This window comes from Pelophylax lessonae (genome assembly GCF_965119305.1).
Source record: "Pelophylax lessonae genome assembly, chromosome: 6".
In the NCBI taxonomy this organism is placed as follows: domain Eukaryota; kingdom Metazoa; phylum Chordata; class Amphibia; order Anura; family Ranidae; genus Pelophylax; species Pelophylax lessonae.
The window spans coordinates 182,851,156-182,874,117 of NC_138773.1; positions in this window are offsets into that span (position 1 = coordinate 182,851,156).

The window sequence follows — 22,962 nt, forward strand, 5'->3', positions numbered from 1 at the left end:
ATTTTACATGAACTGAAATCAGATATGGGCTCCATTCACATAACCAGATTGCATGCTGTATTTACTGTAGGTGTTTACCCAAATACCACATTCGATCCTAAAAATGTTAATTCACTATTGCTTTATGTGATATATACTGCATAAAGCAAAAAAGTTTGGTAAATACTGAATAAAACAGGAGTGAAAGACAACTGAATTAAAAAAAAAGAATAAAAAAAAATAAATAAATATCGGCAATGAAAAATAAAGAAAAAAGAGGTCTTCTTGGGGCAGTACAGAATCTGCTTTCACAAGGTCCATCCAATCCTGGACCTCAAGGCCTTGAACCGCTTTGTGCAGGTTTAGAAATTTCGAATGGAGTCCATTCACACGGTAGTGGCATCCCTTCATCAAGGGGATTTCCTGGCCTCTATCGATATCAAAGACACTTACCTTCATATCCCAATATATGTCGGGCATCAGCGTTTCCTTCACTTTGCCGTGGGCGGGGAGCACTACCAATTTTTGGCGTTACCCTTTGATCTCGCCTAAGCTCCTCAGTTTTTCCCAAAACAACCCCCCCACTCTTACCAGGCCCTTGGGGTGTGGTATGGATTTTAAGAGAACCCCCATTCCAAATTTAAAAAAAAAAGGCATGGGGTCCCCCCCCAAAATTTATACCAAACACTTATCCTAGCATGCAGCCCAGCTGGTCAGAAAAGAGGGAGGATGAGCGAGCACCCCCCTTCCTAACCTATACCAACCCACATGCGCTGAGCATCAGTGGGTGCTTTGGGGCGGGGGGGACAAGGGCCTCTTCCTCATAACCCTGGCCGGTGATTTTGGGGCTGAGAGCGGGGGGCTTATTTGAATCTTGAAGCCCTATTTAACTCACCTAGCCATTTACAAAAAAAAAAGTGTAGTGTAAAAAAAAAGACAGTGGGCAACTTTATTAAAAAAACAAAAATAAAAAATATGTTCCCTTCCCCAAAGCACATCCCTTGTGTTGAAGACATGTGGCCTGGTATAGTTCAGGAAGGGGTATGGATTGGGGGGACTCCGTGCCTTTTTTTTCTTAATTTTTCATTGCTGGCATCCACTGCACTTCAAAGTATTCAAAATGCTGAAATCAACATTTTTGAATACTGACAGTTTTTTTTTTTAATTGACGCCATTGACAGCCGAGTAAACCGGAAAGTGACGTCGTGACCACGCTTCTGGATTATATGATTGGAGACCCGATCTAAGCAAATCTGGCTTTGTTTCGTAACTCCAACCAGCCCACAGACGTGTGGGCTGATTGCTAGGGTCTCCCGGCAGGACAGGAGATCTGGGCAGAGCCACGGAATGTGGCGGACCCCCGCTCTCGGAAGCATACCCCTGCTCGGTGGGATAACAGCCTTGGTTGTTATCTCCTGAAAGCCGACCGCCGGCTCTAAAAAAAGCGGCACAGCTGCAGGCATCATCCCGGTACAACCACTTCTTCAAGCCGACGTACAGGTATGTCGGTTTGCGGGAAGTGGTTACACTTCTACTCACTAAACATGCTATGGTTGATTCCTGGCATTAAGGTAATCCTGTCAGTAAAGACTATACGCACTATTCTCACCCACATAAATAATTTTCTAGGATTGAACACATCTTCGTCACGGTAGGCATGACCCCAGAAATTATTTCATCAGTCCCCGCGCCCTTCTTCTGGACAGATCACAGTGAAGTCTGCTCCACTACAGCCTCCTCAGTCATTTATACACCAGGATGTATGTGCTTTAGGGACTATCTTAACCTACCCGTCCCATCAACTGGACATTGAAGTTGACCTTAAGGATTATCTTACTAACAATACCGCTAACAAAATATCTGCATTGACTCTATGGGAAGTGCACAAACCCCTGGATTCGTGGCATGCTAATCCAGCAGGCAGCATTTCTCAAATGAGAACGCAAAAGCTGGAAGCAGACTTTAATGCAAATCATGCTGCATTCCAGACAACCCCTAGTCCTACCACAAAGTCACATCTAGGCTCCTCTGGAATTTGACCTGTTTCTCACTGATTCGACTGACAAGCTCTAACGCAAAATACAACATACAGTACTTTTTATGTGACCCTAATTATTCACTATATAACCCAAGAAGCTGTCCAATACTCAACTGCTGCTGCTGAATACAATTGCCTAATATCTACAATTGTCTGTCTCACTGTCACATGAGATTTCAAGAGTGTAAACATGTTTCATAAAAGTCAACATACTGTATGCAGAGAATTCACATAGTTATACAGCACCATTTTAGCATCCATGATAAACTAGAATCATCATCCTATAATTGGAAAGCTGATATGAAGTGATCACAATGTAAAACATTACAATAATGACAAAAAAATCACTTTATATTTATTTTCCGGATGTGCAGCAACAAAACAATAAAATTCTATGCATTCCAAGGCAAGGCAGAGAGACCAAAGACGAGAAATCTGACTGCAAGTAGAGAGCATTAGTTGCTAAATAGTGACCTACGGTGTCACATTGTGTGTAAATCCCTTTGAACTGCCATGTGGTGGGCTACATATGCTTGTGTACCTCCCTTACTCCATATTCACAGTCCTTTTTGGGACTTGTTGCCTGTGTCAGCAACAACAGCTGTTTGAGCTGGGCTAAGACAGACAGTGGTGGTTGTAAGATATTTGCCATCCAGAATGTAGACTGGGCAGTCATGGGCTTCAGGGAACCCTGGTGAGCAGAAAAACAAAGTCTCATATTTTAACATTCCTTTGTTGGACCTGGAGCTCAGGCTGCAGCAAAGTTAGAGTGGGTCCACAGACTGGCTGCCCCGGTCCAAAAAAGCCACCTGTCAAGATACACTATATTACCAAAAGTATTGGGACACCTTCTTTTACACGCACATTAACTTTTATGGCATCCCAGTCTTAGTCTGAGTTGGCCCACCCTTTGCAGCTATAACAGCTTCAACTCTTCTGGGAAGGCTGTCCACAAAGTTTAGGAGTGTGTCAATGGGAATGTTTGACCATTCTTCCAGAAGCACAATTGTGAGGTCAGGCACTGATGTTGACGAAAAAATAAAAAATAAACAGAGGGAGCACTGACCTAGCGCATTATCCTCAATTAAAATGGCTTTATTAAGAACATTTAAATTAAATATTTAAAAAAATAAAATGTAAGTATTTAAGTATATTAAGTATTGAAACGTGTTAGTCAGTCGCTATAGGACTATACATCTGTGATGCGACAATCTTGATGTACAGCACGAATATTGATGTGCCTTTGTCAAAACTTACGTTTGTGAGTATGAATTTGTAATTCTTTTACTAAAGCTTTTTAATTAAGGATAATGTGCTAAGCCAGTGCGCCCTCTGTTTATTTTTTGTTTTCAGTGTTTCTTGACATCCCCAGTCTTGAGAGGGCAGCAAGGCTAGTAATATCCTGGATGAACAAACATTTTTGAGTCCTAACATACACCTGTCGTGAGGCCTGTGACAGAATCCGGACACCCCGACTGGGTATCTCCGCCAAGAAGCTGCTTCCTAAGCTCTGGAACATGAGATTTGTGAATCTGGCTATAGTTACCCCAAGAACAAGACAGTACATGTTTTGGATTGAACTAGAATCAAACTGTTTATTGAAGCACAAAGCACAAAGAGATATACACTCTAGGACAACCCCTTCCCCTTAGAGCCAATCCACACAAACATACACATCCCAAAATAAGCTTACTCAAGGCAGACAGGAACAATAGAACAATGTAATGCAGGTATTCAAAAATAACAAACCCCCACCCCGCTAACAATCTGCAATATATCTTCATATATTTCCTGAGGGACACTGTTCAGAAATATTATTGTCCCAAGTGAAAGAGCCCCTCACTCTTACAACACAAACCACACATATAGAACGCAGGATAATCGGGTTAACACGAAAGGCTGAGTCCAGTGTGGTTGTACAGTGAGTCTGATTAGTGCAGACCATACTGGGGTTCTTGGTCACCCTGTGCCCCTAATAGGCACAGAGTGACTTACACATAAGAGGAGCTGGGGAAGCTGGACAAGAAGTCTCCCAACCTCCCTAAAGCAATCTGGGTTCCACAAGCCCCCCAACCAAAGTGACTCACGTCACATATCTCCCCTTTCGGCAGGAGACTAACACAGAAGTAGACCACAAATGGGTTGACTTCGAAGTCAGTCCGTAGTTCCAATCCCCCAATGTCTGCACCCACACAGTACCCCAAACGATTTGTCCGGAACAGATCATCACTCACCCAGCCAACCTCTGCCTCTCTCATAGAACACAACCCCTGCTGGGGAGAAGTGTGGACTGGTCCTTCTCCCTGGAGTCCATTTAGCCGCTGGAGAGAAGACAGGGTGGCTGGGCTCACTCCATCATGCTGTTGGGGATCTGGGCCGACTACCCAGCATCCCTGGGGTATCCAGGGGGAGACTGTAGTCTCATACACTTTTTCTCTATGAAAATCCGCCAGTGCTTGTACAACAAGGCTGATATCCTCCTGTCCCAATGCCAAACCTTTTTCTGGGGTTGTGTAAGTGGAAACCGGAGTCCCATCCACTACCACAGGGAATCCATCTTCTATTAGTTGGGGGCAGAGGCCAGCAGCACTCTGCCCTGTTGCCAGCTCTTCTGCTGGATTGCTGTCAGTGAATACCGCAGTCCCATCCACTAATATCAGCTCAAGCTGCAGTTGTGAGGTGCCGATTGCATTCTCACCCTGGAGCTCCTGTGGAGTTGATTGTTGTGGGCAGAGGCCAGTAGCGTTCTGCCCAGGCTGCCAGCTGTTCAACTGGCAAGTAAAGTGAAACATTGGTGGCCTTGCACAAATCCTTCAGGGCCGCCGATTGTTGTATGTAGGTGTCCACAGCGCCATGCTCTGAAGTCAGCTCTTCTGCAGGAGGCTCACCGGGTTGTTCCTCCTCAACAGAAAAGTCTATTAAATCCCCAGTCTCTGGTGGTGTCTGGGGATCGAAATTCGCCATCTCCTGTCTTTGGAATCCAGAAGATGTTACTGGTGCTGGGCAGAGGCTAGCAGAGTTCTGCCCTGTTGTCAGCACTTCAGCTTTGGCAACAGAAATCTCCGGAGTTTCCACTGCCGACTATAAGGCATGCTGCTGAACGTGTTCTAGCATTTCCTGTATGCCCTTTCCAGATGCTGTTCTTTCCATAGCAAGTGTTCTAGATCAGGTTCAAGCTCTGAGACCCCTCTGAGATGTAGCATAGCCTCTCTGTATTCTTGCAGGTCCTCAAGGGTAGGTTCCCCTTCATCACCAAACACATCTGTAAGGCTCTCCCACAGCAATCCAGGCCCACAAAGACATATAGTAATGTGATAATCATAAATCATTACCGCTTGAAATAGGTGCTGTGATAATCATAAATCAATATAAATCAAACAAACACACTAGATAAATGTCCCAAATAAATGAGCAGTGACTTAAAATAATGTGACAAATAAAAGTCCCAATATACAGTGCAATCTCAGTGATGTATGAATAAACAAATCTTCATCTGTGCAAAATGTGCTGCATGCTTCACTCCCAGTGCTCCAGTGACAGATAGTGAGATTAGCAGCTCACCTCAAATGGAGACTCAAATGAGTCAAGACAGGCACATACAGCAGTATCCACTATCGCCTGGTGATCACCTCTGCCTTCACCTCCAACCAATCTCTCAAACTCCAGGGATGGGGTAGATTCTCCCCCGTACGCGTTGCGTCATCGACTTTGTCAGCTGACGAAGTCGATGACGCAACGCGTACGGGGGAGGAGCCTGCACGTCATTACGTCGGTCCGGAGGTACCAGGAAGTGTTTGGAGGCGATTGCAAGCTGGCACAGCTGAAGTGCCTGTCTATGTAAGTGTATTACTTATACCGATGAATAAATAGCCCCTTAATCAATACAGAGAGCACTAGATCTCCTTTATTTGTTTTTCATCTACCCCATCCCTGGAGTTTGAGAGATTGGTTGGAGGTGAAGGCAGAGGTGATCACCAGGCGATAGTGGATACTGCTGTATGTGCCTGTCTTGACTCATTTGAGTCTCCATTTGAGGTGAGCTGCTAATCTCACTATCTGTCACTGGAGCACTGGGAGTGAAGCATGCAGCACATTTTACACAGATGAAGATTTATTTATTCATACATCACTGAGATTGCACTGTATATTGGGACTTTTATTTGTCACATTATTTTAAGTCACTGCTCATTTATTTGGAACATTTATCTAGTGTGTTTGTTTGATTTATATTGATTTATGATTATCACAGCACCTATTTCAAGCGGTAATGATTTATGATTATCACATTATTATTTGTCACATATTTTAAGCAATTTTTTGATTCACTTAGCGCAGCAATATTACTTTATTGATTACTGTGGGTGTTTTGTGTTTGGCACTGATTGTTTGCAGCTTTGTGTTTATCACTTTATTTTGAGGATTGCGCTGATTATTTTCACTTTATTTGATACACCAAAGACATATCCCTCCAGAGAGCATTCTGATTTTTTCCTAAATATTTCTGCTCTGCGTGCCATTGCAGAGCCCAATACTGATTGTCCAGCTCTATCTCCTGCTGGACCAGCCTGTCCAACTCGGATACCCATTGCTCCTGGGGCTGCTCTCCCAGGAATGCCATCCGCAACTCCCATTGCTCACTGGCTTATTGCCCTGGGGTTGGAAAGCACTTGCCCTGGTATATACCAGCAAGCTGGAGGGCTCCAAGCCAGAGCTCCACCCGAATGTGCTGCCTGAGCTCCAGGTATTGATCCGCAGATACCGTCCTGGGGTACACTGAAAGGGCGAACCGCAGCACCCCCTTGAACTCTGATGCCAGGTCCATATCTCAGTTGGGTTGACCAAAGTCTGCTATCCCAATCTTTGATCCCGGTGGAGGTTTGGATGTCCCAGACTGCAGGAAGCATCCCACAGCTTGCCACCAATGTGACGGAATCCGGACACCCCGACTGGGTATCTCCTCCAAGAAGTTGCTGCCTAAGCTCTGGAACACAAGATTTGTGAATCTGGCTATAGTTACCCCAAGAACTAGACAGTACAAGTTTTCGAGTGAACCAGAATCAAACTGTTTATTGAAACACAAAGCACAAAGAGATATACACTCTGTGTGTGCCAATTTTCCATGGATTTCTGGGCGTTAAGCATGAGTAGGGACTCTACATATCCTTCATAGTACACTGGGTCAATAGTCAATATGCTGGAGGCTAAGGAGAATGCAGGATAGGTCATGCCACTAGAGCGTGTGGTGCTGCCATGTGTCTTGTACATTGATGACAGCACATTCACCTGTATCACCTCCTTCTCACTGGTCTCATCCACCAAATTGTACCACCAGTTCCTCCCAAGCACTGGGTCAGAGCTTCTGGAAGTTCTCCTGACCCAGGCCAAGAAGTGGCTGACCCCACACCATCTTCAGCCAGGCAAGGTTATGTGTTACAATGGCACCAAGCTGCTGGCTGCCCTTTGCCAGGGAAAATCACACTTGTATCTTGCTTGAACATATCCTCAACTTGGTAGTGTAGAAGTTCCTTATTAAGGACTCATGTATTCTAGGAACGTCTTCTCCAAGCCAGAATAGTTTATGACCACTTTAGACAGTCATACATGGCCAGTGTTCATCTGGAAGAGATGCAGGCAGTTTGCTCAAGGAACTCTGGATTTGGGGCATGAAAGAGGGACCATTACTGGTAATAAAGAAAAAAATATCTATGGATTGGGATTTTAGAGGCATCCAGACTATCAATTTATAAAAATACAAAATAAAAATATTGTGACATTATAACACATCAATTAAAAATAACATAGACAAATGGTAAAATGACAAGTAATCATAGCAACAGCTTGGGTATAGCACTCTCATATTCCCACATGTTTTGAAAAACTCTCTCCTTCAAGGGAACAGAGAAGGTACAGAATAACTCAAAGGATCATTGAACACTGATGATAAAAACACATCACACTTGGGGAATGCCCACCCACCACCATGCAGCAGTTTCAGGGAAACCTAAATTAGGCGTCAATGTCAGAGGAGCCTTAAAAAACAAAAGGATGTCCTCTGCAAATAAGCATTTCAACATTCAATGACTTGTATGTCAGTGTTGGTGTGAATCAAAGCTATCAAAGGCTTGTACCCAGAGGTAGCTGGGTGTAAATGGACACAAGAGGAGAGGAGAATGGAGGGTCCAATCAGGTCCGGCTGAAAAGCAGAGAGCTGGACCCGATCGACCTATTGTGTGAAAGGGGCCTCACAATGCGGATGATTTACTAAAGACAAATAGAATATTCACTTTGCAAGTGCAGTTGCACTCTGCAAGGGAATGATCCCCAGAGCTTAGTGAATAAGGCAAATGTCTGTTGTCTTCCATCATCCAATCATGTGCAAGTAAAAATGCTATTTTTTTATTTTCCCTTGCACGTAGATTGGTATTCTTTGCAAAGTGAATTTTCACCATATTCACTAACCTCTGAGGAAAATGTCCTTACAGAGTGCAACTTCACTTGCAAAATGAACAATGTATTTGCTTTTAGTGAATCAACCCCAGTGTTTCTACAGTTGAATTTCAGTCGCCAAATTTCAAATGTTTGCTGCAGGGTAAATATTGCTTTTAACCTTGAGATTTGCAGCCTATTGCAATGCTGCATAATATCCTAATCCCATCCCCAGTGCTATGAGAAACAAAACATTGGTGAAAAATTGCAAAGCTGCCCACTTAAAGTGGTTGTTAAGCCACTTCATAAACTACAAATAATCTCCTCTGTTAGAAAGCATCCTATGCTGCAGTGTATGTCCTATTTCTACCTGATTCAACATCGCAGATCGACGGTCACATGACTCCTCAAGACTCCCTCTCCTGATCTGACAGCTGGAGCGGGAGGGGCAGAGATTCCCCCACTAACGTCAGTTGGGAGGAGGAGAGGAGAGAGCCGAGGCGTCAGCCGGGGAGGAGGGGGGGAGCCTTGAGGAGTCACATGACCGCCGATCTGCGCTGTGAAATCAGGTAGAAGTAGGCATCTTTTTTACAAAGGACATACACTGGAGCATAGGAGGCTTTCCTCATTAATAGGAGGCTTTATAACAGAGGAGATTGTGTGTGAGGTCTAAAGGTACAGTGGTGTAGTGGTTAGCACTTTCACCTAGCAACAAGAGGGTCGCTGGTTCGAATCCCAACCACAACACTACCTGCCTGGAGTTTGCATGTTCTCCCTGTGCCTGCGTGGGTTTCCTCCAGGTACTCCAGTTTCCTCCCACACTCCAAAGACATGCTGGTAGGTTAATTGGATCCTGTATAAAAAAAATTGGCCCTACTGTGTATGTATATGAGTTAGGGACCTTAGATTGTAAGCTCCTTGAGGGCAGGGACTGATGTGAATGTGTTCAATGTATATGTAAAGCGCTGCATAAATTGACAGCGCTATATAAGTACCTGAAATAAATAATAATAATAAAGGTATCTCAGCAGCAGGAAGAGGGGGTCGGATTTGTAAGACAGAGAGGGAGGGAAGACCGAGGAGAGCAGAGAGCAGGGCTGCGGATGACGGAGGCACGTACACTGACTACGATGTCAGGGCTCAGCAGCCACGATACACCGTGTTCAGTGTACAGAAAGGAGGGCAGAAACTGGCAGAATCAGCCAGGTTTTGTAGGTGATACAAATTACACAGCCCAAGCACTGTGCTGTATAACATGCTTTAAAGGAGCAGGATCCTTTTTTTGTAGAGTAACAAACGCTTTAATATCTAAATATAAGATATGCAAAAATGAATCCAAAAGATGCTGTACCATTCCTTCAAATTGTATAAATAATATCACATGGGATTTGATGGAGGTGATATTTTTTCACATGTGATATAATGTGCAGTATATTCCGGTGCTCTGTCAATATAAGGATGCCATACAATGTTTCCACTGCTGGACCTCAGATGCCACATTTCTAAAGTTTGTTGCAGGGCAAATCCTGCTTTGTATCTCAAAGTCTGGGACCTTTTCCAGTGCCCCTGGCACAGTAAATCTGCCACACAAAGTTTTTGCAGCTGTGCCTCAGCTGCCAAATTCATAATGTTTGCTGCAGGGTAAATCCTGCTTTGTGTCCCATAGTCTGAAACCTATTACAGTGCTCCAGCACTGTAAAGCTGCCACACAAAGTTTCCATAGCTGGTCCTTGGCTGCAAAGTTCCCATGATTGTTGCAGGAAAATTCCTGCTTTGCACGCTACATTTTGCAGCCTCTTCTGGTGATCCAGCAGAACAATATTTGTTGCTATAGTCACTAACATAATATACACTAATGTTTATTACAAGATAAAACCTGACTCATCTCTTCCTCTTATATTGGGGCCTGACCAAACTGCTTACATACTGTCTAGCCACTGAACAATAATTGGCTATTTTGGCTATTGTCTGTCAAATAATACACTCTAATTTTTATTTCATGTTCAATATTTATTTAATAAGCAAGTCAATCAAAAAAATCACAGGTAGTAAGATCTTGGTACAATGGAGGTGGAAACAGTGGGGGGAGGGTGTTTTACTAAAACTGGAGTGTGCAAAATTTGGTGCAGCTCTACAAAGAAACCAACCAGCTTCCAGGTTTTATTGTCAAAGCTTAAGTTAGATGGGGATTGGTTACCATACACAGCTGCATTAGATTCTGAGTGCTCCAATTTTAGTAAATATCCTCCACTGTGTCAATATTTTGAGATAATATAAACAGAGGAAATTAATATATATTAGGCTACATAAAACTGGGCCACAGAAAAATAAAAATTACTAACCAGTACAGAAATTTGGTATGGTGTAATTTCCACCATAGAGTGAAAATAAAGAGGGAAAGACTAAAATTGGAATATAAAGTAGGAGAAGAGAAAAGAGAGAGGAAAGTATTGGATCCGTATCCATCAAATTCAAATGTTAACTTTCACATTGTAATTCTTAAAACTTAAAATCTCCCCCTCTTATATTGCAGCACAACTAAGCTGTTTGCTTACTGCCCAGCCACCAAACAACATTTGTGGCTATTGTCTCTCAAGCAATATAATCAAAGGACTTTTGCACACGGATGCCTACCAAGCTGTTAACATATTGTCCAGTAGCCGTACAATATTTGTGACCGTTTTCTCTAAGGTAATACACTTCAATATTGTTTCAAGCTAAAATCAACCATTATAACCATGAAATAAACTGTGTGATTGTTGATCGAGGACATTTTGCAAAACATTATTACTTGATGCTCTTCTATGATATTTTTGGTGAAGTATATCATTGTCTTTTAAAATGGATGTGTTATAATAAGCAAAAAAATAGTTCCTGTTTTAAAAGACTACTCATTTAGGGATTGGCATAAACTGTTTGCACAATTGAAAATGCAAATGCCTTGTCTGAAATATACAGGATAGCTTAATATGTGCCTGCACTCCAGTGAGATATAGGACAGAAATGTTAGGAAACTGGATAAATTAAATGAGTCCAGTTGGTCGATTTTTAGAACTACTAAGAATAGTGGCACATGGAAGTATTTCTTTCTCAAATTTTGGAAAACAATTATAGTTAAAATAGACTCAATTCCTGCAAAAGTTATTAAAGGTTGGGTTCTCACTCTATAAACACAGTCTGAGCTTTTGGGTAGACCCAGACAGCACAGGTGTGTGCTCCTTTTTTAATAGAATTGTGCTTGCAGAGACAGGGCCTCAAACCTTGGAACTGTTACCTGTTCAAGCTATACTGGAAGTAAACTGCTGCGAGATCAGGTTTACTTGTTTTGTTTCAGGCATTACGTTTGCACCTGGTTTGTCAGAAGGGAAAATGTTTGCAGTTAGAGCCAGGTAACTAAAAAATTAATTTGCTTTCATTTTTGCAGCCTGCTAATAAAATTATCTTATGTCAGTTCATACAGAACCAGACATGTCGTAAATTCTTTGCCATGTGAAGCTATCCCAGAAGATGGTGGATTTGTAACCTTACAATCTTACTTCTCTCTCTCTCTCTATAAATATATATATTTTTCATAACACATATATATTCAAATGGAGAGTGTGTTTGTATTACAAAATTATAAACAAAAGGTACCACATCCCTAATCTGTATATAGTCTATACTGGGAAAGATATCCCAAAGGATAAAACCCACAGCTGGAACCTGAGGTGTGCAGGTAAGTGCTGGGGTAAAAAGCAAAAAGAGAGGGTGTATAGAAGAAAGGGAAGGATAGAAGGGAGGAAAGGAAAAAGGGTGAAGGGGGGAGGGGGGGAAGGAAAGAAGAGGGGAGGAGAAGGCAAAAAGGGGGGAAGGAAGAGGGGAAAGGGAACAGAAGGGGGCAAGAAGCCAGGGAAGGATAGGACAGGGAAACAAGGAAACAAACGAGGTAGAAAGAGGAATAGGAGGGCTGGTGGGACTTTTAAGGTACCAGATAATTCAAAATGATAAAGACATAGTTAAAAACTAGAAATATTTATTAACATGACATCTTTAAAATCAAAAACAAACAATACAACATTGATACATGTATTTTGACATATACAAAAAGAACAATGTATGAGACATAAGGCAGTGAATAAATGATGAGAATGAATGGGTCCAATGGTGAACATCAGACCAATCCCGACATGTTTCGCGGGCAACAGTGCACCGCTTCTTCAGGGGAGTAAGAACATATCTGTGTACAGTGCCTGTATAATACAGCAACAACAAACATTTGTTATTGGTTCAAATACATATATGTATAACATCAAACATAAAATGCATGCCAATATGGAACATCAAGATGCATCCGAGACCGCCACCATAGAGAGATCCACTGCCAGACCAGTTGGATAGAAACACTCCCCAAGAGAAACGTCTCCCCAGCGGATGTGGAGAGGCATATGAGGCGGGATAAGAATATAAGTGTAGTAAACTTAAAACACCTCCACCACCAAGGAAAAAGGAGGAAGGCAAGAAGGAAAAACCTGTATATAAGGCTGGTATATATACCTTATTCAGTGTCTGAAATAGACACATTTATATAGTCAAAATGAACAGGGTTAGAAGCAGGAGGGCTCAAGTATGGCGGCCATGTTGGAAACCAACACGCGGGATAATAATCTGTTGGAATGCAAATCAAAAAGTATACCTGTAATCCAGAATCTATAGGGTATCTCTCCAATGGGTGATTAGAAAGAAGGGGGGGGGGGGGGAAGAGCTTTACCTGCAAAATGGTAGATTAGCCCTTCCTGGTAAGGATTAGTGGCTTGAAATCTGAATAGAGCCCAGATATGGGCTATTGTGCTTATATCGCTGGGTCAGGGGGGATAGGACCAGCCGTCAAGCACTTCTATATAACATTACCGGAGAGATGAAAGAATTCAAGAGTTAGTAAAACCATCTGTCATCAGGTAACAAATACACCAGTGTACTCCAAAATCCTTACCCGCGTGGGACCGCCATACCAATACACGCCAGCTCCTGAATGAATGAAGCGTTTGATCCCGCCTGATATGGCTCTCAACCCGACGCCACGTTGCGCATGACGTCACGCGCAACGTGGGCGGGTCAGGTCCTCAACTGAGCGGGCATCTGGGGAGGCGCATGCGCAGTGTTGTTCTAATCGGGCCACAGACAGCAGCCCGGAACGGCCACAACAGCGCCGGACAGAAGGAAAACATCCGGCCAGCGATGTGTGAGAGGACCACACATCTGCTGGGACGTCTGGGGAGCACACCACCCAGTGGCCGGAGGGGAAACCACAAGGGTGGACAACGTTCCGGATGCAAATCGGTTACCAAGAGAACCATGGCATGCATATACAGAAAAACACATAACCAACTGCAAAATAAGATTGTAGCAAAAAACACCTGTTGGCATTTATATGGAATATAGAGTTACAATCCTAAATATGGATGATCGTTGTAAAAGAAGCTTATAGGGAACAAAAAGTCCCCCTTAGTTTCTACATATAAATACCCTGTTATGGAGTACATAAATCCTCCAATACAGGGGAAAAAGTCAATAACACAAAAAAATAGGAGATATCATAGTTTTAAATGCTACAGCAATCAAGAATATAAAAATTCATGAATATAGAAATTCGGAGAGACACAAACGAGAAAATTTAAATATAGAAAAAAGCAGTGTTTCCAATAATTGGAGTAACTGACAAACTTACCGGTCTCCAGAGTCACAGCTGTGGTGTCGCAGGAAGTGGATGGTCCGGGAACATGTTGTGGGCAGAGTGGGGGCATGGATGCCCAGCAGCTCACATGGATCGGACTCAAGGGTATTCCAAAAAGCATGAAAATAAAAAAGAAATGAGGGGAATGGGGAAAGGGGGAAAAAAGGGAGAAAAAACCCCTTTTAGCCCATAAATGGTTTATAAGTCAAAACCTCATTAATCCCAGGAGGTATGATAGCCTCTAGGGATTCTATCCAATACGACTCCCTTTGTAGGATCCGTTTGTCCCAGTTTCCCCCACGGGGATCCTGGGGGATAACCTCCAAGACAAAAAATGAAACCATAGAGTTATCATACTTGTGGTGAAATGCTATGTGACGTGTGACGCTCGTTTGTATGGTACCTTCATGACAGGTATACAATCCACATGTGGATCTCATACCAAAATAGAGGAAGACCTTAGGACTTACTTAGATAAAATGTATAACTTATTAAAACGCAAATCACACCTCTACTGGCACAGAGTATTTCCTCAAGTATATTGATGAGAACATCAGCCCACAGGGTTTAAGGATACACACCCTCCCTACCCTGAGAGATCCATCGGAGACTTTCAGGAAAGAATGGGAGAGTATACTTAACACATGCAGTCAAGACCTGATGAAATCACTTGTGATCCAGTATAAGGTGGATATGACAGCGTTAGACACTGAAATAGATCAAATGAATACTAAATACAAACAAGTCTTTGAGGCCCCCAACTTTGCTCCAGCCTGGACAGAGGTGAAGGCTAAACTAGAGGTTATGAACAAAGAAATTATTCATAAAAAACAAGTTAAATTCCAAAAAGACAAACAAGCCTTCAATGAAGGCTATGCCTATAAATGGAATTTCAAAACCCGTCCCACATGCACACACCGAACACGTACTATTAATCACACAGAAACCACGGATGAAAACTTAGAATCTGATTCCAGTATGGCTAGTTCCCTTTCGCACAAATCACGAGCATCACGATCAGGCCCACCAGCCCCTAACAAACGCACCAAGGCCCAGAAACGAGGACGAGGCAGTGCTGGTCCTTCACCCACTTTACCCTCGAGCCGAAATAAGAAAAAACCTAATACACTTGCTAACCTAAACACATCCACGAATTTATCAAAAATATAGCTCCCACACTACAGAAAGTATTAGCCAAAAACACTTCACTCCCTTTGAACACCAGTGATTCCGCATCTGCCACATCGGATGACGGTTTTTTAGAGCTACCCACTCCCCAAACACCCAGGAACACCAAACAGGGCAACCTAAACATGTATGTGAAACCCAAAACAACTTAAACAACCTCAATACACATACCAATTCCTCGAATAAACTTAACATTATTAACCTAACCTCGATTGACTTGACTCCTGCCCAGGAACAAGTGCTTGGTCTGGGTTTAGGCTGTTGCCCCTCTAGGGCTATTGATACTTCTGAAACCATAAAAGACCTGCATCTTTTTGCAAGAAATCTTACTTTCAAGTTTATGTTTGATGAAGATAGGAAACAAAAAAATTTAGAAAAACAACTGGCCGAACAGACCAAGCACTTTACCATGGCTGAGAGCCGGGCCATCAAAGACCTAGTCTTGCTATATGAAGAAGGTAACACGGAAGTTGTATCCATCATTGATTCGATGGATTCACCTGATGAAACCCTTCCTCTTCCTATTTTTCAAATTCCACCAAAAAAGGTTTTCAAACCCAAATCAGAAAAATTTCCAGATCTATCCAATAATGCCAACATCTGGACGTTCGTCCAACGGGTGTCTAGAGATTTAAAAACTACCCCTTTGCCCTCTATCTCTAGAAATCTCACTAGAGATCAGGCTCTAGCTCTATCTTCACTCCAAAACAATAAGAACATTCTCATAAAACAATCAGACAAAGGGGGCAACATAGTCGTGATGTCCCCCCCCCAGTACGAAACCATGTGTCTAGAAGTCTTATGCAATCGGGAATGGTACCTCCCCATTGAGTCTGATTGCATTAAGGACTTTATTTGTGAATACAGATCCCTGTGCTTCGAGGCCTTCACCCAGGGCCTCATAGACAGGGATACGTATAATTTTCTGTCCAATAAACATCCGAAAACTCCCACTTTTTACACCTTGCCCAAGGTGCACAAGAGTCTTGTGCACCCTCCTGGCAGACCTATCGTCTCTGGCAACGAGTCGCTCACGGAGCACGCCAGCAAATTTGTGGACTCATTTTTACTTCCTCATGTCCTTGCACTCCCTTCTTACATCAGGGACACTACTGACCTTCTCAAACACCTTGAGGAGATTCAGGTCCCTGAATCCGGATGCCCTGCTTGTAGCTATTGATATTGAAGCATTATACTCCAGTATCCCGCACGACCAGGGCATCCGGATGGCCGGATCTTTCCTCAAGGAACAGGATTATAAAACTTGGCCTTTGATGGACTTTGTCCTTCGGTTGCTAAGGTTTATTCTCACGAGAAATTATTTTACCTTTTTGGAACAAACATACTTGCAGGTCCAGGGGGTAGCTATGGGCACTTGCTGCGCTCCTTCTTATGCCAACCTGTATCTGGGTGCCTGGGAGAGGCTGGTCTTTTCGGATGAGGGAATGGAACAATGGATGTCTCACATTTTAATTTGGTATAGGTTCATTGATGATCTGTTGATCATATGGACAGGTACAGTAGATGAACTTTCATTTTTTTTGAAAACTATTGACAACAATAATTTAAATCTCAAATTTACCCACACGTTTGACAAGCATTTGATCTCGTTCCTGGACCTGAACATCAGCCTCTCCCCGGATGGTCTCATTGATACGGATCTTTATCGCAAACCTAGCGCAGGCAATACCATTCTTAGCGCAGCAAGTGCCCATATTTAAGGCTCCGCAGGAACTGTTCCACGGACGCCAAGTTTTACGTCCAAGCTGGCCTGCTTCGTGAGCGACTCCTTGCCAGAGGATATTCCAAGACGTTGCTCAGGAAGGCTTACAATAGGGCCAACACCTATTCGAGAGCCGATTTGCTATATAAAACCACCTCAAAAAAAGATGATAAAAGTGTCAGGTTTATCACCACGTACTCTGCACACGATGATGTTTTGCGTAATATCCTGAAACGTCATTGGCCGATTCTTACTCAAGATTTTACCCTTCACAAATATCTAAGTGCCAGACCCAGTCTGGTATTTAGACGATCGATGTCCCTTAGGGACTGTTTAACTAAAAGTCATTATACTAAAGAATCTACCAATGCAGGTCCCCAAAAAGGCACATATCGTTGTGGGTCCTGTGACAAATGCCCTTGGGTAAAAGTTGGAACAGGCATCCGCTTACCCAATGGGAAATGGCTCCAGTCCAGACATTATGCCGACTGCGACACTCAGGGGGTCATCTACCTCATGAGTTGTCGCTGCGGGGCATTTTATGTCGGCAAAACTATTAGGAAACTAAGCAAACGCATAGATGACCACATTTATCATTCTGAGGGAGGTACCATACAAACGAGCGTCACACGTCACATAGCATTTCGCCACAAGTATGATAACTCTATGGTTTCATTTTTTGTCTTGGAGGTTATCCCCCAGGATCCCCGTGGGGGAAACTGGGACAAACAGATCCTACAAAGGGAGTCGTATTGGATAGAATCCCTAGAGGCTATCATACCTCCTGGGATTAATGAGGTTTTGACTTATAAACCATTTCTGGGCTAAAAGGGGTTTTTTCTCCCTTTTTTCCCCCTTTCCCCATTCCCCTCATTTCTTTTTTATTTTCATGCTTTTTGGAATACCCTTGAGTCCGATCCATGTGAGCTGCTGGGCATCCATGCCCCCACTCTGCCCACAACATGTTCCCGGACCATCCACTTCCTGCGACACCACAGCTGTGACTCTGGAGACCGGTAAGTTTGTCAGTTACTCCAATTATTGGAAACACTGCTTTTTTCTATATTTAAATTTTCTCGTTTGTGTCTCTCCGAATTTCTATATTCATGAATTTTTATATTCTTGATTGCTGTAGCATTTAAAACTATGATATCTCCTATTTTTTTGTGTTATTGACTTTTTCCCCTGTATTGGAGGATTTATGTACTCCATAACAGGGTATTTATATGTAGAAACTAAGGGGGACTTTTTGTTCCCTATAAGCTTCTTTTACAACGATCATCCATATTTAGGATTGTAACTCTATATTCCATATAAATGCCAACAGGTGTTTTTTGCTACAATCTTATTTTGCAGTTGGTTATGTGTTTTTCTGTATATGCATGCCATAGTTCTCTTGGTAACCGATTTGCATCCGGAACGTTGTCCACCCTTGTGGTTTCCCCTCCGGCCACTGGGTGGTGTGCTCCCCAGACGTCCCAGCGGATGTGTGGTCCTCTCACACATCGCTGGCCGGATGTTTTCCTTCTGTCCGGCGCTGTTGTGGCCCGATTAGAACGACACTGCGCATGCGCCTCCCCAGATGCGCGCTCAGTTGAGGACCTGACCCGCCCACGTTGCGCGTGACGTCATGCGCAACGTGGCGTCGGGTTGAGAGCCATATCAGGCGGGATCAAACGCTTCATTCATTCAGGAGCTGGCGTGTATTGGTATGGCGGTCCCACGCGGGTAAGGATTTTGGAGTACACTGGTGTATTTGTTACCTGATGACAGATGGTTTTACTAACTCTTGAATTATTTCATCTCTCCGGTAATGTTATATAGAAGTGCTTGACGGCTGGTCCTATCCCCCCTGACCCAGCGATATAAGCATAATAGCCCATATCTGGGCTCTATTCAGATTTCAAGCCACTAATCCTTACCAGGAAGGGCTAATCTACCATTTTGCAGGTAAAGCTCTTTCCCCCCCCCCCCCCTTCTTTCTAATCACCCATTGGAGAGATACCCTATAGATTCTGGATTACAGGTATACTTTTTGATTTGCATTCCAACAGATTATTATCCCGCGTGTTGGTTTCCAACATGGCCGCCATACTTGAGCCCTCCTGCTTCTAACCCTGTTCATTTTGACTATATAAATGTGTCTATTTCAGACACTGAATAAGGTATATATAATAAGGTATATATACCAGCCTTATATACAGGTTTTTCCTTCTTGCCTTCCTCCTTTTTCCTTGGTGGTGGAGGTGTTTTAAGTTTACTACACTTATATTCTTATCCCGCCTCATATGCCTCTCCACATCCGCTGGGGAGACGTTTCTCTTGGGGAGTGTTTCTATCCAACTGGTCTGGCAGTGGATCTCTCTATGGTGGCGGTCTCGGATGCATCTTGATGTTCCATATTGGCATGCATTTTATGTTTGATGTTATACATATATGTATTTGAACCAATAACAAATGTTTGTTGTTGCTGTATTATACAGGCACTGTACACTGATATGTTCTTACTCCCCTGAAGAAGCGGTGCACTGTTGCCCGCGAAACATGTCTGGATTGGTCTGATGTTCACCATTGGACCCATTCATTCTCATCATTTATTCACTGCCTTATGTCTCATACATTGTTCTTTTTGTATATGTCAAAATACATGTATCAATGTTGTATTGTTTGTTTTTGATTTTAAAGATGTCATGTTAATAAATATTTCTAGTTTTTAACTGTCTTTATCATTTTGAATTATCTGGTACCTTAAAAGTCCCAACAGCCCTCCTATTCCTCTTTCTACCTCGTTTGTTTCCTTGTTTCCCTGTCCTATCCTTCCCTGGCTTCTTGCCCCCTTCTGTTCCCTTTCCCCTCTTCCTTCCCCCCTTTTTGCCTTCTCCTCCCCTCTTCTTTCCTTCCCCCCCCTCCCCCCTTCCCCCTTTTTCCTTTCCTCCCTTCTATCCTTCCCTTTCTTCTATACACCCTCTCTTTTTGCTTTTTACCCCAGCACTTACCTGCACACCTCAGGTTCCAGCTGTGGGTTTTATCCTTTGGGATATCTTTCCCAGTATAGACTATATACATACATATATATATATATATACATATATATACAGTATATATATATATATATATATATATATATATATATTTATTTTTTGAATGGTTGGGTGGAGGGGAATCTCTCAACAATACCTGGCATGATCCCCTATATCAAGTGAAGTATATGAAGAGGGAATCCCCACAAATTATATTTATGATATCATGCCTGTGGTTTTTAAAATACTTTTTGTACAAAAAAAAACTTTGTTAAAACTTTTAAAATTTTTAATGTGGTAGTTTATATTTTTTGGCACTCAAAAATCCCCTTTTCCCACACTCCCCCTCACAAGGGAATGTGGGGACTCCCTCTTCATATATTTTTTTGAATGTTTACTGAACTTAGTAAATGCAATGGGGTTGTGTTCATTTTGAATACCCAAACACATGCAAGGCAAATCTAAAAAAAAAAAAAAAAACATATGACTGGGTGGTTGAAGTGAACAACTTCACATAATTTTTTTTTTTTACTAAGTTTAGTGAACAGGCCCCATTGTCTAGAGTAGACCACAATCATTCTAGAAATACTGATCCTGTCCATATAAATGGATCCCTAAATCACTTAATGAAAGACAAAAAAGGAGGACCAAAGCTGTAGTGACAGTCACAAAATGCACGGAGTTGGATGTCTTGTACTGTATGTGTAGCCCTAGTCTGTGAAGCATCATGGTTCTAGTGCTGGTGGCAGTGGAGCAGATTTAGGAGTGGCAGGGATATGACAATATGATGCAAATAATGTCATATCCAGCTCTTCTCTTACCGCCCTCCTGCTCTTCTAGGAACCTGTGTTGACGTGCACACAGGCAGAATGCTAGGGAAGCCTGGAAGTTGATTTGCCAGACTTCTGAAAATGAAGTGCGCTGGCATGTGCCCTGAGTTGAACGGGTGCAGCCGCGCAGGCCCAACACTACAGAAGCCCCAGACTTCTGTAGGAGCCCTGCATCAGTATGTGTAATTAAGACTGAGGCAAGATCCTAGCCTAGGGTTGCCACCTTTTCTTCAAGCCAAACCCGAACACTTTAGTGGTACATAGAATTTTTGTAGTATACACTATAGTAGTGTTTCTCAACTCCAGTCCTCAGGGCACACTAACAGGCCAGGTTTGCAAGAAAACTGAAATACATCACAGGTGATATCATTTGCTGCTCAGTGATTGCAGTATTCTAGTCTGCATCTCCCCAAGGTAATACTTAAAATCGGGCATGTTAGTGTGCCCTGAGGACAGGAGTTGAGAAACACTGCACTATAGTATACACTATAGGATTTTAAAAGACCAGGGACACCTTTGTGAATCCCACTGTGTTAACAGTGGGAGGGGCTTAAAGGGGAATTTTTTTGTAGTATACACTATTACATAAATGTAACGTTTGTTAATATACTCTATTTACTGAAGAAAATATTCCCAATTCACTGTCCATTGTTGTGTGCGTTAAAGATATGTGAACATTTACTTTTACTAACTGGTGTGCCCTTATTGACCAGCAATAACTGCATCTAAACATTTCCACTATCTGTTGATCAGTCCTGCACCTTAGCTTGGGGAAATGTTCTTTTTTCTGTTTCTTCTTATCGAACAGCCTAAACTCTGTGATGTTGGTGGGCTTCCTCACCTGAATTACTTGCTTCAGGTCATTTCACAACATTTTTACAGAATAAGGGTAGGGACTAAGCCATTCTAAAACATTCTAAATTTTTTCTGCCTTATCCATTCTTTGGTAGGTGGACATGTGTTTTTTAAAGTTTGTTCACCTTTTCCAAAAACTGACCAATGCAGACAAGAGGCCCCAGTAGCCTAAAATAAACAGTGCGATTTGTAAAATATTGTTTAATGCAAATGCCATATCTGTAGGCCTTTTCTGCCACCCATGAAGCCTCGTCAATATACTCCCAATGTTTACATTTCTATATCCTGGATAATATCCAGAGCACATCAGTTATTGGGTGCTCACCCCCAGCATCACAAGAGTGAGCATACCTTCTGATTAAAAAAGCTGCACAGAAAAGACTCTACAGTCCCATCCCCACCGGAATTTTCACTCTACCTTAGCTCCCTTCCATCTCATACACTGGACTACAGCAAAATGAGCACTGAACCTCCTCCGAGGACAACTAAAGAGAAGAAAGATCAGCTGCCATTTTGCTGTAGCTCATGTCCTTAAATAAGCCAGGATATAGGAATGTAAACATTGGAGTATTTTGGCCAGGTTTCATGATGACAGGTCTACAGGTATGACATTTGTATTAAATAATATTTTACAAAATGAAATGGTGTATTTTAAACTACTGAAACCCTTTGTATGCATGGGCCAGTTTATGTAAAAAGTGAACTTAGCGTTGAAAGGTCATTGCCTTGCTGCATGACCCACATTCTCTTGAGTTTCAATTCATGGGTGGATGGATTCCATCAATCATAGTAAGTCATCCTGTTCCAAAGGCAGTAATGTAGTGCTACACCACAATATTGCCACCACCCTGTTTCAAGGATGGAAGAAGACTTTGAATTGTACTGCAGCATTTATCTTTTTACCAAATAATAGCAATTTTGACTTACCTTTAATTTCCTTATCTAGGGGTACAGTACAGGACACAGGACTTGTATTTATAGACCATGAACTGTGCACGGCTACCTTCAGGTGATGGACACTGGCAAAAAATGAAAGTGTACTTATATAACTCTGCCCACTTCATTAAACTTCAGTTTTGTTTTGTTTGTTTTTTTAGCAAAAAAATTAGAAGTGGTCAAGACACAGAGGAAAGGATTCCAGTGTCCTGTACTGACCTGTACTGTAATCCAAGATAACCAAGATAGGGATTTTA